This window comes from Haliotis cracherodii, unplaced genomic scaffold (assembly GCF_022045235.1).
Source record: "Haliotis cracherodii isolate W230 unplaced genomic scaffold, xgHalCrac1.p SCAF_1, whole genome shotgun sequence".
Classification (NCBI taxonomy): domain Eukaryota; kingdom Metazoa; phylum Mollusca; class Gastropoda; order Lepetellida; family Haliotidae; genus Haliotis; species Haliotis cracherodii.
This window is the reverse complement of record NW_027266264.1, coordinates 50320052-50336084: the sequence shown is the minus strand read 5'-3', so window position 1 is coordinate 50336084 and position 16033 is coordinate 50320052. Positions and strand designations below refer to the sequence as shown.

Here is a 16033-nt window from a genome sequence, read left to right as displayed (position 1 = left end):
TAATTATGGAAATTTGATCATACACCCAGTGCAGCCAGCAAATAAAATATGAATGTAAACAGACGTGTCTCTTTTCTTCAGTGACACCATGGAAAATAACTGTATCACTTGCAAAATATTGACATTTGAAACATGAAACATGAATTCTACATGATCTTGTAAAGCCAGAAAATTAGTAGTTCTGATACAGTATAGTGCCCAACTGACCTGGATTAAAAATACCAAAGTGGCAAAGACATGTTTTAACGCAATCCTTTCACATTGACCATTCTGCCAAAAGAGCAGGCTCAGAAGAAAGTAAGTATCTGATGAAGGACAAAACCTAATTCACACTTCAAACAAAATGCCAATTTTAATATGCCATCTTAAAAGTTAAAATCTATTTTGAAATCCTCAGTTGTGAGGTTGCCGTCACGTTTCCTGTTTGCGGTTAAAGCAGCTAAATGAAAACATGGCATCAGAGAGCACAGACAAAGAGCCGTGATGCCTTTGGAAGCACTAAAAATGACTTTGACTGCAAAGTTCAATACCATTTCAATACTGGGAAAGGACACACAACTGCTTGGGGATAAGCTCGATATTGACAAGTCGCGAGGAGTATACGCAAGGACGTAGCCAAGCCCCTAAACTAATAAAGCTTAATAGAAAGATGACAAGAGAGCCAATTAGCCTTCAGCAAAAATATGAACTAACCCACTTGAAAGTTATCCCTCTTTTCCTTTTGCCATCTTTATCACATGTTTTTGTCTGTGGTTTCTCTTCTTGGAAGAACTGAAGCTTTCAAATCATGTTTTTTTATCAAATTTTTCCCTATTCAAACTTTCATCCAATTCTTTGAAATAAACATCACAGTATTCATAGCCCTGCAGAGCGAACACAGAGTTGAGACTAATCGAAGTCGACTCAATCGCCACGCACAATGGCGGTGATGGGGTTATTTGGAACAAATTGGAAAGGCCATCACTATGTGCAATTCTGCATTTACTTCCAAAGATGGAATGAGATTCTATACACATCTGAGGAATTTTGTATTCTGAATATGACAAAAAATCAAGAGCATATTCTCTCTGGGATAAAGCCTCAGCCAACGTCAGTCGAAATTTCATTTGCAAGTTGGTCTTGTGAAATGGCTTTGGTGATCACCCCTTGACATTCATAATGACAACAATCTTGACTCGTATTGCGATTCGATAGATTATGGCGCTGAGTTCGCGGCCTCTAGCGCCGATCAAATAACTCCGATGTCCCCAAGTCTGCGCCAACAGGATCAAAATTAAACCTCCGATGTTGGTGGGCATCGAATCGTGGCAATATTGACAAAATCTAGGATGAAATATTGGGGTAGTCTTTCATGACAATTTTCACCATAACTGCCACAGGGCAGGCCATAATAACCATAGGTCATAGCTGATATGAGGCCATCCTGTCAGCAGTGAATAAGCCCTGTAACATAATCATGTTCACTCTATGGCAAAACAATAAATCGGGGGGCCATTTGAGGCAATGTAGGATTAAGCTTCACTGTCTACCCTCTTCCGTTCTGCTAATTGCTATTCTGGTTTTTGCTCGACTGACATAACCCCCGAAATTGGAGATAGGAAGGACTAGAGATTTCATTATCTTCCGCGATCAGCCAAATCAGAAAGTTTGACATGGACTCGTGCAATGATGTACAACACTGAATATCAGAACCTTGCAAATCTTGGTCCTGACATGAAAAGGATTTTATGGTAATAAGAGAAGACTTTCAACTCTCCGATAGAGCATTATTACGAATCGACTGCAATTCTGGATTTTTGAACGCTAAATCAGGCCATTTCTATACACATTATAGGCCCCAGCTATTGACTGAATCTACTTTGATGGGGCAATGGCATTAAAAACACATTTCTTGATAGAAATCTACGTTATACAGAAACAATCCTAGCGCTGTGATGAATATCAGACTGATACTGACTTAAAACAAGTCATAAATTGTGTAGTCGAGGTTGTCTCACACATTCTAAAACGAGAATAAAACAGCATCAAAAGATTCTATCAAAACTATGATTTTTCCAATATTGATGGAATTTATGGTCATGGGCGCTGTCCCATACAAAATACAAAGATATAAAATTCTTGTTAAAAACTGCCCACAAAACGCTCTAAGAGACAGAGACGATTTAAACTGAACACCACTTTCCAAAATGCAGTCTGTCCATTTTAACCAAACTGTCAAGAGAATAATCTTCACTTTTGTCCAGAGATGTTTGACAAGCAAAACCATCCATACAGCTGTTGTATTTTCAGACAATCTGCTCTTTGAATTTAAGAATCCTTGACATTGTTTGGATAATAAATCACTACTGAAACAAATCTGTTCTAAATAGCTGATTTTTGTCTGACATCTAAACATTTCTGTGCTTGTGACGTGAACAGGGAATAATGTTGTTTTTCTATTGTTAAAACCTCTATTTGTCCGTCAATTTGGATCCCATTGAGAAAAGAGTGAAAATCACCTAAAGCGAGCAGAGGCCCATAAGAGCATCCACCTGTCAAAGGCTTCCACATGAGTACTCTCTACATCTCTTGTTAACAGAAGCTGCATGTGTTAAAGCAAATTGTTTCTTTAGTTAATCGATAGCCCTACTGACTGTAATCAACGGGTGTTCATTTCACACCTCTCAAGTGACATTGACAACTACAAGCTTGTAAGGATTCTTCACCTAACAAAAGGTTCTCGCTGAATTTACTTAGTGCTGTACTTCTCCTTGCACATTTGTCAGCTTATTTTCGCTTTTTGTCATTGGTGGTAAAAGCCGGAGCTACTGCTTCGAGCCTTGTGGGGTCCAGAGGCTGAGGCTGTAGCACCCTGATGGATGTAATTGCCCTTCAAGCATTGATTTTTTTACAAATTAGCGATAGCAAATTACTTCTTTATCTTCGACAGACATGTAATTCAAATAGAAAATGACATCCCGCGAGAGTGAGGCAGAGTTAGAAAGTGTAACAAAGAGAAATTAAGTTATTCTATGATGTCTAAATGCACCTCTGACAAACAGGCCGCTTATTGAGCTGACAGTTAAACCAACTCGTGGGGAATTACCAAAGCAGCGAACACGAAAACGTAAAAACTCATGTTCCTATCGACCCGCTTCGGCCCGAGAAGCATTTCAGGGCTGAAGATCAGAACTTTTCACCCTTCATCTTATCACCAGGACAAGATCTTGCTACATGTTAAATGAACTGGACAAGTTTTTGTGCCCGTGAAGGCAACTATTGCTCATGACTGTGCTCAGAAAGTGCAATTTGAATGTTCACACATTTGACATTCCAGGCGGAAAAAATCATAAAATGTGTAATGGTCATGTCAAAGGTTATCGACTCTTTTTGTCTCCCAGCTATCACAGAAACATGACAAGCATAAATGGTGATCTTGGTTGAAGCACTTGACAAATATGACTTTAACAGCTTTACGTGTGATGTCATTTGAAAATATGGAATGAACCATGCAAAAAGGTCTGAAAATGAGTTATGGTGCAATTTAAAAGACAATGGGAAAATTTCCAGTCATAATTTGGTCATCTCTGTTTAAATCCCACTGCAAATCCAATTGCAATCTAAAAAAATAATTAGAAAAACAGTTTTTTTTAAACAAAATTGTTTGCAGGGATACAAAACATTTGCACATGTCATAATATGTAGAAAAATACTGTTTAGAAAGCACTCCAAATTCGCAAACAATTACAGAGAAAACATGTTTTTATAGTTCAGTTTCTATCATTCAAAGTAGGAACGTGAAGGGATGATTTTGTAGAAATGAAATGTTGTTTGACTGCATACTCAGTTGAATGACTTGCTGTATTATGGTTTATAATTTAACCCATATTGTACCCATGTGGGGACTTGAATCTACCCCTTCTGCATGATGAGTGAATGCTTTACCACTGCGCTACCCCACCATCCCCTTTCTACTTGGTAAGATGTACTGGAGATTTTGCCTTACAAGGTGAACTGGGATCTTTTCTGCTTGTAAGGTGTACTGGGGATCTATATTCTACCTGACAAGGACTACGGAGACCTTTTCTGCCTTAGTAAGGTGTACTGGAGGCCTATTCTGCATTGCAGAACGTACTGGGATCCCATTCTAGTGTGTTCATACAGACATTTCATGTTTAGTAGGTGTGTACTGTCAAGCAAAGCGTATTAAGGACAGTGTGTGAAACTGTCTCAAAATATAACTGGTCAGGTGGGATAGCTGGCCTTAAAAGTGACTTACCAGTTTCAAATTTCACGAGTATTATCAGCAATTTGCCACGTAAACTGCACCGATACTTTTGGAAGAAAGTTTCGTTCTCAGCCTGTTTTTTCAGCATTCTGTTTTTCTCATTTCTCACATAAGATATGGGCCAGGCTTATCTCCCCTGAAGTTGTTAAAATAGAACCAAAAACGTTCATCGTCCTCGCAATGTTTGACATGGGTAGTCAAAGTTTGTGAAGTAACATAACTGGTGATAGTTAAAAGTACGAATTACACCCAGTCAAAACATGTTTGTTATACAGTCATATAGATGAAGGGGGTAACTCATATGTTGCAGCCTTGATTTATCATGGATACTAATTTGACTTTTGATGGTTGCATTGATCAACTAAGAGGAGTGAATAAAAAAAAATCACCACTAAAATCTCAGTAGCTAGTCGGAATAGGGACATTTCAGATTCTTTAGTCTAACTGAAATTTTGCTTGCCACTAGCTAGAAGGCAAGGATGTATTTTGCACACTGATAAGGGCCCTATTTATCCAATCACGGTACACTTTTACTATAACCTGGAACATAAAGTGCATTTCGGACAAATTCTGCCTCTGAAGTAATATTCACGAGAGTTCATTGATCTTGTTAAATTTGTATTTTTGTTTTAGAACAAATAACATTAATATCTGCTTCCCCAATGAGAATAAATAAACTTTTTATGTTAGTATGGGATAACATCTACAAAATAGCTTATGTGCAACACGGTTAGTTTGTTTTCAAATGTAAGTAAAGAATAAAAGAGAATAGAACTGGAAAACAGAATCAGAATACATGATTATGGCATAAAATACACTTTCAGTATATCTGTCTGCATACTCATTAAAGTTGTCTTTATGAGAAATTGAAATAGATTAGCTATGATGTTGAAATTGACATCTAAATGTAATAAGGCATTTGAGAATTTATGAAGCAATATGCATTGGGGATTGAAGCGGGAAATTTTGCATTTTGGCGGCATTTCTTGGTGGCTGATGAATACACGGCAGCGTGGTGATTGCTCCCCACGATAGGCTACGATTAATCATCTCCGCTCCACAATTATCAAACTCCTGCGGCCTACGGGGAAATCAGCAATGGAACAAAGCCACAATGCTCAGGGCTGCCACATAAACGACCAAAGTTTTGCACCCTGGCCTTGATAACGACACCTTTAGTCTCTGTGTCGCTCTGCAATAATCTGTCTTGACGCATCCCCATTGAAAAACTGACTTTTGCCATATCACAGCATTATGAACCTTTGTAGGGGAAAGGTAATCCACCAACTACCACATTTAATTAAAACATGACCTCATGTGTGGGGAACGTCTTGCACCCCCGGATTCATACAAGCACAAAATAGCACGCCAGCTGGCACTGGGTGGTCATATTTTTATAGAGGACCCAGAAAAAATTGAATCATAATTGTTAATCTAAAACCTGCTAAAGGCATTTTCCAAACTGGTAAAGCCAGGAGGCAGGGTGAATAATGTGAGCAATGCTCGTAATGGCGGCAACGGTGTTAGGGAGTATTGAGGCACATTCATAATCCTTCACTCTGTGGAGTTCATTTTTGCCATTTCCATATTTTTTTGTCTGAGATATTTTCTTAATATGGTCCAGTTCAGAATGTCAGGAACATTAGAAATGTATAAATCAATCAATAATGTGAGGTTTGATGACCTATATTGGTAAATTGTCAGACAGATTTTATTGTTTCATGTTTAGAGCCTAATAAATCATACTTTTTATTGATAATATACAGCACATATGTATATGAATTATATATATAAGCAGATTACTACATGGAAATTGAAGGTTTGAACTTTTATTGGATTATATAGACATAAACACATCCATATATATATATATATATATATATATATATATATATATATATACTCAAAAGATGTGTCAGAGAAAGGGTCCATTTTATTTATTTATTAATTTATATATTGTTTACTTTTCTTTGATTGAAGGCAACAGAAACTTAACCTCAGGATCTTTGGAAAACCCAAATACTGACACTTTTCAACAAAAATTAAAAGCTAAGGTAATAACTGAAACCAGTCAACACCATCACTTGTAGTAATAACACTATCTGACATCGATACAATCAGCTGAAATAGTGAGTGAGTGAATTTAACACAGCTTTGAACAGGATTTCCGTTAAATCATAGGGTGTCAGCTTGATGTGGGATGAAAGTCTGAAGTTATGCAGGCCTCAGATGTTAACCACCTTGGTGAAACCCATAAGCATGGATATGGTGCTGACAAACAGAGGAAGCATTATCAGAGCCACGCTGGGATTCGAACCCTGGATCATTTCTGAAGTGACTAAGGTAAGCAACTCTGCACAGCAAATTGAAAAGATTTAGACGATTGGGTCACCCATTCACCCACTGGAAATATTAAAGGTGCATTGTCTGATTTGTTTTATATGCCATAAGTGTTTTTGAATATTCTAATAGAGAAATATTTCACCTATAAACAATTTTTTAAAATGTTCAATGACTGACAAATGTTTCATTTAACCAAAAACACAACCCACCCCTCATTTATTGACATATGCCACTTGTGGTGACATCACAGATTTCAGTGCAAAAAGAATCTTTCCAAAGATCAGTAGATCAACTGTGTTATTTCTTTTCAAAACAAGCTCAATGAAAGCCAAAGGAGGTAGTGCTGAACCAGTTCTGACACAAAATGGTAGTTTTTGCACTTAGAAACATATCTGAGCTGACAGCCATAGTGTGAGTCTCCTTTCATTTAACACCGATACCTACGCACAGGGCAGTGTGATACAGTGAGCGAGTGGGTTTGATTTAATGGTGCTCTGAATAGAACATTTCAGTTACATCAGGACAGCTTAATTAATGTGAGAGGAAAAAGACTTAACCACTCTGGAGAAATCCATGAGCATTGGTATGGTGTTGACAAACCTAAAAATAGATGCAACTCTGCACAGTGAATCGTGACACCTTTGACTAGTATCAATTGGTGAGTGAGTGAGTGAGTGAGTGAGTGAGCAGCTTTTATCAATTTTCCGGAAATATCACAGCAAAGGAAACCAGAACTGGGCTTCACACACACTGTAACCATGGAGTGAGTGAGTATGGTTTTACGCCGCTTTTAGCAATATTCCAGCAATATCACGGCGGGGGACACCAGAAATGGGCTTCACACATTGTACCCATGTCGGGAATCGAACCCGGGTCTGTAACCATGGACAGAATAGAACCAGAGTCAACTGCATAATGACCAAACAATTTAACCACTGGGCCCCGTTTTAAATGTAAACTGACCAAATAATTGAATACCATGAGTACTTGGTATACAAACATACATAGGAATATGTTTGCATTTTCTCATTTTCTACAACTAATAATGCACATTTCATGTTTGAGTCTGAGTATTAGGATTGAAATACCATGTCATTTATGTTAATGAGTAATGGATCATCAGAGATATACAACTACAGATACTTATTTTTATCATATAATGGGTAGGTTTCTCGGCAGGATAAAGCCAACGGATAAAAATGATATCCGTTGGGGTCATATGCGGATAGAGAAGCAAATATCAAAGGTCAAGTAGGGACTATTTTCACTGTTTATAAACAAACATGGCGTCACCCTCGTCATTCGGCGATCGAGTCAGAATTAACCATCAGGAATCTGGATAAACTACAGGGATAATTGCTATCATTATCAAAAGAACAGTCTAATATACTGAAAATGAGTGTCTAACTGTAATGTAGCTAAGGCATTTTATAAGTTTTGGCACCTTTGGGAATAAAAATTTCGCGAACAATTTTGTGAGGGCACATTTGTGCTTGTAGACCACTGCGGCTTGAAACCTTCTCCTCAAATTAAAATAGTTGGATTTGGCCAAAATATGTTTGAATTGTTACCTTGTTTCGTTTTGTCGCTTTGTGTACATCTGACTACACTTCTTAACTATGACAGGACAGACCGACTGTCAACATCGTCTGACCGTGGCTGTGACGTCTCATAGACTAGGGTTAGAGTAGCTTACCTTTGACAAAGGGCAGTTACTCTAGCGGACAGACCGATGTATTGCCGCAAAAGGCAATTAAAAACAATAGTTGTTTTGCATATATGTTGCTTCGCCACTGTATAAGAAACAGATTTCAGTTGGAACTATATTGGCTACTGTCACTGTCCAACTGACACATCACTTACCCTGTGACGTAATAAATATTAATGTGCGCATTCCAGGAAAACTCGCAATGTTTTAGTAATGTTTGTGAAAGAGGGAAAGCGATTTTGAAGCACAGAATTAAAGAATGACATTATATGATAAAGAGGTTATCACGCTTGTGTGTTTGGGGATGGTAAATATCCTGTATTAGGAATAAACACTATGTATTTAGCTCGCCAAGGCTCGTGAAATACAATGTTTATTCCTAATGCAGGATATTTACCATCCCCAAACACACTCGCATGATAACCTCTATATATTAAATATGTACTTCAATGAGTACTGCCGAATTGCTTGATTTTACAGAAATTCTGTCATTTCATTTCAGAAATAGAGTTGTGATTTCACATATTAACAAAAATATGCCTTTTTCCATAATCCTTCCAAATAAATCATGAACGGTATATGAATTTGAAAAGCGGATAATGTATCCATTACACTTTACTGACAACTAATGACAGCAAAAACAAAACGCTACTTCCCTAACAGCAGATAATAGTTATAATGGAATGTTTTGTGTGTAGGAAGCTGTCAACTCCTGCTACTCTCATGACAACTTATTAGCAATAATAGGCTGTTTTCCTGTGTTTCAAGCATGTCTTTACACTATGGCTAACAGTAATAATGGTTCATCTTGGCCCGCAATTGTCCATTGGATACCAAGTCCTCTCAAATCATGTTGCTCTAGCTAATGAGGTGCGAAATCTGTGAAGAGCTCTTCCCTACCGTTGGGTAATAATGGTACATCATCGGTGACAAGCCACGATTACAATGCGGGATTCATTAGACTGGAGATTCGCCACTCCACGTTTCTTGATAGCCGTTGGCCGATTCCTTGTGGTGCTAAATTTTCAAAACTAAACGCAAGATTACTGCACTTCACAAATCTGAATGAGCATTCAACGTCCCTATGAGACTCTAAATTCTTGGCAAACTAAGCCTTGGATTAGCCATCGCAATAATGTTAAAAACTCTCTGCCTGTGACTGTATCTCTTCAAATTTGCCCACGAAGGATTTGCCATATAACACAAGCTCATTGTGTTCCCAATCATCTCAGCACGTCATGGCTATCGGTGTGAAAACAAAGAATTGTGGGATATTCAAGTGGCTTTTTATGACATTGTTGAAATCTGGAAATTTTAAAATTCAAAATGGCTGCCTGAGATTTAGTCAGTGACAGAGATAAAGTTTTATCACGCCATATGTTGAAATTTTATTGTTCACTGTTAGCAATATCAAGATTTTTTTCAAAAATCATATTTCGTGTAATAATAGAGAGAGCTTAGCAGGAAATTTCACAGGATTAAGTGTTAATTTCAGTCGTCTTAGTTTTAAAAAAAATATAATCTAAATGAGTTTTATTCTCAAAGGAAATTACATCCTTATGACATCTATGGTAATAAATCATTATCTTTAAAGGGAGGAAATAAAGAACCAACAAGATTCAGTAATTGAAGATTATATTCTCTATGGAAGCTGTATAGGATAGAGATAGCTGGAACGTAAACTTGTTTCATGTTCGAAATGACATCGTAACTATTTTTAATAAACCTTGCCACTGATGTCATCCTGCTTTTGAATCATATTTCATATGTACCAGTAAATCAGATCTCATTTTTTCAACATCTGTCCTGCAGAAAGTGGAGGATGAAAGGCTTTGTGTTACTTGGAATTAAGTCACAGGTTTTGAGACACCTAAAACTGAAGTTTCACGTCATCAAAAACTTCCTGCCATGGTGAAGCTGAATAAGTCACATCAGCAGCTGGTGCCCCCAAACACTTTCAACAAATTTCAAAAGTTGCATCAGCAAACTTTTCAATCCATAAAATAAAACTTGATAAATAATTAATTTATTTATGTTAATATTAATATTAAGGGTAAATAGGTTTTGTTCAGCATTAAGATGTTTTGATCTGATGAACTGAGGGAGATCTATTTAAGCAAGGATGCAGATATGTCAGGCTGACCTGGGATGAGTGAAAGTGGTTTTTACCTATCTTTTACCTATACCATGGGTGGGCACCAAGATAGGCTCCACATAATAATACCACAGTAACATCTGAGTCTTCCCTGTAACAGTCATACGGTGGGTTATCCCATTGACCAACAGTGTAGACCTGTATCGAGTGAGTGAGTGTGTGACAAAATGAATACATTAAATCACTGTACCATGCTTATATAGACCAGCATTAACTTAATGTAAAAACATACATAAGCTTGCAAAACAATTATGGAAATAAAAATAGATTTCAAAAGTTTATCCATACATTTTCGGTGTTCTAAATAAGGTAACATTACACTCTGCTTCTGCAGCAATGACTCAGTGTCGGGTTATCCTGTTTATGGCTGTCATCATTAACTGTAAACCTTATATGCAAATGCTTGCAACATAAAGTTCCTTTGAATATGATATCCAATTAGTCTAGATTTCCATTAAAATCTTTCTTATTTTCATGAAAATCTTAAAGAATAAATTTAGTAGTTTGCACTTTAAGGAGCACAAGATTTTACGAGGGCTGTTAAGAATCTAGAAAAGACTTGCCAAAGAGGGGTAAGTTTGCCCAGGGAGATTAAAATCTTTTCATCTATGGCCTAAGCACCCAATAAATTAAATTTGCAGATATTACAATATCAAAATTGTTTTTAATTTGAATTCTGCTGTATGATATGAGGGGTGGCTGAATGGAACATGTGATTAGTGAAAGTTTTAAATCAGTCCTCTTTCTCAACACCACTGATGAGCTGCAAAGATATGGGGGTGAAATTCAATTGACATAAAAGGTTCCCAACATGACAGAGGTGAATAGACCCTATTTATGAAGCACAGCAACTTGCAATAAAAATTTGTCTAAATATTTACTGAAATTCCTACAAATGTGGGTCTCTTCCAACACAAAGCATTGGTTACATAAAGCTTGCAATCAATTTCATCTTTTTCATGAGATCCCATTGACATAAGGTGAAACCGACGACAGAGAGTAAAATACAGGGTTGTGACTCAGTGCCCGAAAAGGCTTCGATAAATTGCTTTGCGGGATATTTGAAAAGGGCTTGTGTTATCCTCATATGACTGAAATGACATTTCCTTTTTCCAGATATTGATAAACGCAAAAAACATAATTCCCCGCAAACTATAGAGTGGACTACCCTTGATTAGATGTCTTGCCTTCGCGGTCAATTCGTGAAATGAACAACGTTTATATAGAGCAGCAGTTAGATTGCCCTCACCGTCTCATGTTTGCTTTAGCTCGACCAAAGAGGAACATCATGGCTTTAGAGCAATTGTGGAAAAAGAGCGTGATATCTAACATCAACTGTCAGGAGCACCTCAAATAATGGCTGCCATGACAGATTCAAATGGGATCACGCACTCTCATGACATTGGGTATCTTCATGCATAAGCTAATCTCTTATTGTATAGCTAAATTGACACACATGCGAGGCGAACACAAAAAAAAATTATTTTTGACATAAGAGGTCTCATGAACTGATCAAAAGAGCCTGAACACAGGAAATTAAATGTGATTTAACAGGGCTGCCTTGTAACAATAGGCTACTCCGTGGCACTGCAGGACCAGACAGAGATGCCAAGTGAGAAATAAATCGGCAAAACCGCAGACATAACGCAACTCAAGCCACGCTTTCTGCTCTTGTGGTTTTTGGTATAAGTGGCTGGGATGAGAATTTGTTCAGTCGCTCGTTGACAAAAACGGTTGCATTGGAGCTCGTGAGTCGAACTGATTGCCGCAAAACTCATCCCCTCTTGTGATCAGCTGTGATCTAATTCTTGCGCCAAGTTGCATTTTGTTGTTGGTGAGATGAGTTGGAAGAAAGTCGGAACAAGTGACTCGGGTTCTGGCATAGAAACATGACGTTCCATGCAGTGGGAGCATTGTGGTTTGAAATTGATCTCCTTGGATAATTGCAGTGTGTGTGGTGACTAGTCTCGCTGGGTTGATACACTTCACCAACGCTGGCAATCAACACTCACTGGAAAACTTGCCTTTGACAATAGGACCAAACATTAAAGAGACGAACTGATGTTTAATGAATAAAGATGAACAGTAATGTCAATCCCCTTGTCAACTGGGGGATACCATATTGCACAAAAAGGTAAACAAGGGATTTGAGGAAGAGTAAAATGTCTCAATATAAAGTTTGTTCACAGTTTCATTTGAGATGAAAGAAAAATCCATTTATGCAAGCTCATCTACGAAAATACCAACCACTTTGGCTAATTCATATATGTGAAACTCCTATCATTGATCTAACCTTAACAACAAATATTACAAGCTATGGAATTTGAAAGAATGTTTAATAATAAAATAATACAGGTTACATATACTAAAACAGGTTTAAGAATAGGTTCATAAATAACTCTTGACATATGATATCTCCACACTAATAATACAATAAATGAAATAGCCACTCGTCAATATCTTTCCATCTGTGACGTGAAATTGACATTGACCAATAGGTCTTTTGAAGCACAAGTGTATTAATTAGTGCTCTGGCTGTTACCATTTTGCTTTTTGACATTATGCTTCCTGGTGATCTGTCAAATTAGTAAATTTATAGTTTTTGACAGCCGCTGGAGAATGTCGGTCAGTTGGGGTCAGTTGACGGATTCATCACCCTTCATATGGGTCTTGACTGGTCGCAACTCTCCCACAGATGTACACAGCACCATTAGGACATAATCAAATTTCAACATGTAATATATTTTTTGGTACTGGTTCATTAATTTCATTTAGAAGTTATTGAATTTTCCTGTGACTTTTTTTTCGCAATTCAACTGATTGGAGTTCTTGTTGATTGCATATTGAATGTCAGTTATTAAACAGTGTTACATTAAAGTTGTTATTCCATACGAACATGTGACATCAATATATGAATCGTGAATCATAACCCTTTTCAAATTATTTTACAATTTTCTTGAATTACAGAATTTTTTTTTATACCTTTCACATCATTTGATTTTCAAGGAGATTAAAATAAATCAGAGCAAACCATCCATGCATGCTTACAGTTGCCATAGACAATCAAATTTTTCAAGACGCTAACATTTACAATTTTGTTGAAATATTATAAGAGTACAAAACAAAAGAAACCAGAAAATTTAGTACCGCTGATGTTTGGTTAGAAATCAGTGTTTTTCAGAAACAACACATTCCATTTTGCAAAACAGTCCCAAAAATTGAAAATCGCACATGATGGAGAAGGTACAGATTTTTTATTTACACATCTTCAATCTGTAAAGATCATCCAAATGTAAGCACGGCCATATGAAGTAGGAATCAATGGCTTCTGACAAAAAGACAATATCCTTCTCAAAACTCCATGAATCATAAAAAAGGAAACCACTTCATATAAATCAATTCCTTGGTCCCTCAAAAACTCCATAAAATTCTGGCCTTGGAATCTTCATCAATTTGGACGATGCGACTTTCAAAACTGGATTGAAGCTTTCACGGCCTGCCAAAGATTCTTCGAGAAATATTCATGATAGATTTGATTTTAAATTGTCTCTCGCCTGTTACTGACGATTTGACCCAGCAAAAGAAAAAAGGCATGTAAGACGAGGTTTCAATCATTTTTGGTTTGGACTCCGGTTTAATCATAACTGATTGAGTGGCGGGAAAAAATGTCAGAAAAATGAAATATCGTAATCACCAGGGCATCGGGTGTTGCCTTGGCTGGTCTATTTTAGAGTGATGTTCTACAATTGCCCAACAAATTTCTTTTCTTTGGATGCCTAAGATGAATGCCTTTCCTTTAGCTCAGGGGACATTTCTGTTGACAATGTTTTCACACACAAAAAACGGATATTGCTACACTTGACTGGTTGACTCACTATTTACTGTCAAAATAATTTTGAAATACAGAGATTAGTTTATTTATTCTATGTCAGTTGTTCACATTTTTAACCTCTTGAGCTTTCTGAATGTATAAACATGCACTTCCAGTCTTTTAATGTCACATTGCAGTATCTAATGTCGATAATTATCTTCTTGTAGCTCACCCATATCAAGAGATCAATTACTTTCACAATCCTTTTAACAATGTCCACATTCGGGTAAAAATTGTAGATATTTGACCTATTGCCCTGTATAATTAATCTTACTGGCACAAGCAAGCTCTACATGGGTAAGGGAGTGAGTTGTGTTTAATCCCGCTTTGAACAGTATTCCAGTTAAATCTTGCCGTGTCAGCTTGGGGGGAAATCCTGAAGTGATGTGGGTGTTAGACTTTAAGCACTTTGGTGAAACCAACAAGCACATGTGCACAACAGTGTTGACAAACCTAGGAACATAATTTAGGCAACCAGGATTCAAAGCCATGATCATTGGTTTCTGTTGTGCCCATGGAAAGCAAATCTGCGCACCAAATTGTTGTGCTTCAAATGTCTGGGACATCTGTGACCCTTCCACATTATGAAGTTCCAACAATTTGTACTTTGAAAATAAGTAAATCTCCAATGTTGAGACCAAGAATGTGACATATTTACAATTTTGAACAATGGGCTAGTATTCATATTTGGTGTATGATGTTTCAACATTGCTGATAAACATGCCACAAACAGTGTATTGCACGAACATAAAAGTACCAAACTGTTTGCTAGATCATTCAGCACATTATCTTAGTACCATGGTGTCCGAATATATGCCTTAGTTATTAACAAACTAAATTGAAAATTGTCAATAGTGATGTTTTGAAAAGTGCAATGTAATAATTAAATTATTCCAAATAATTATTTGTGGTGTTTGTTTTTGGAAAAAAGAAAAAAGCCTGCAAACAATAACATTCAAGAAAACTAAGCTTAAATAATTGTTTGTTTGTATATTGTTTAATGCAACGCTCTGCAATATTCCAGCTATATCATGAGCATTGACCTATGCATTAAGGATACGATGTGCATTAACCAACTCAGCGAGTCTGGCCACCTGCCCTTCCTGTACAGTACAGATCACATCAGGGACTATCCATGTAGCCCTTCCTGTACAGTACAGATCACATCAAGGACTATCCATGTAGCCCTTCCTGTACAGTACAGATCACATCAGGGACTATCCATGTAGCCCTTCCTGTACAGTACAGATCACATCAAGGACTATCCATGTAGCCCTTCCTGTACAGTACAGATCACATCAGGGACTATCCATGTAGCCCTTCCTGTACAGTACAGATCACATCAAGGACTATCCATGTAGCCCTTCCTGTACAGTACAGATCACATCAGGGACTATCCATGTAGCCCTTCCTGTACAGTACAGATCACATCAGGGACTATCCATGTAGCCCTTCCTGTACAGTACAGATCACATCAAGGACTATCCATGAAGCCCTTCCTGTACAGTACAGTACAGAACACATCATGGACTATCCATGTTGCCCTTACTGTATAGAACACACCACAGACTATCCATGTAGCCCTTACTGTACAGTACCAAACACATAAGGGACTATCCATATAGCCCTTACTGCACAGTACAGAACACATCAAGGACTATTCATGTAGCCCTTGCTGTACAGTACAGA

General features: G+C 37.4%; 1 protein-coding gene across 2 annotated transcripts in view; it reads right to left on the bottom strand.

The window, feature by feature from the left end:
- Window positions 1-16033, bottom strand: part of LOC139479023 (uncharacterized) — a 190168-nt gene that overhangs the window by 145617 nt on the left and 28518 nt on the right. The window lies entirely within an intron of this gene.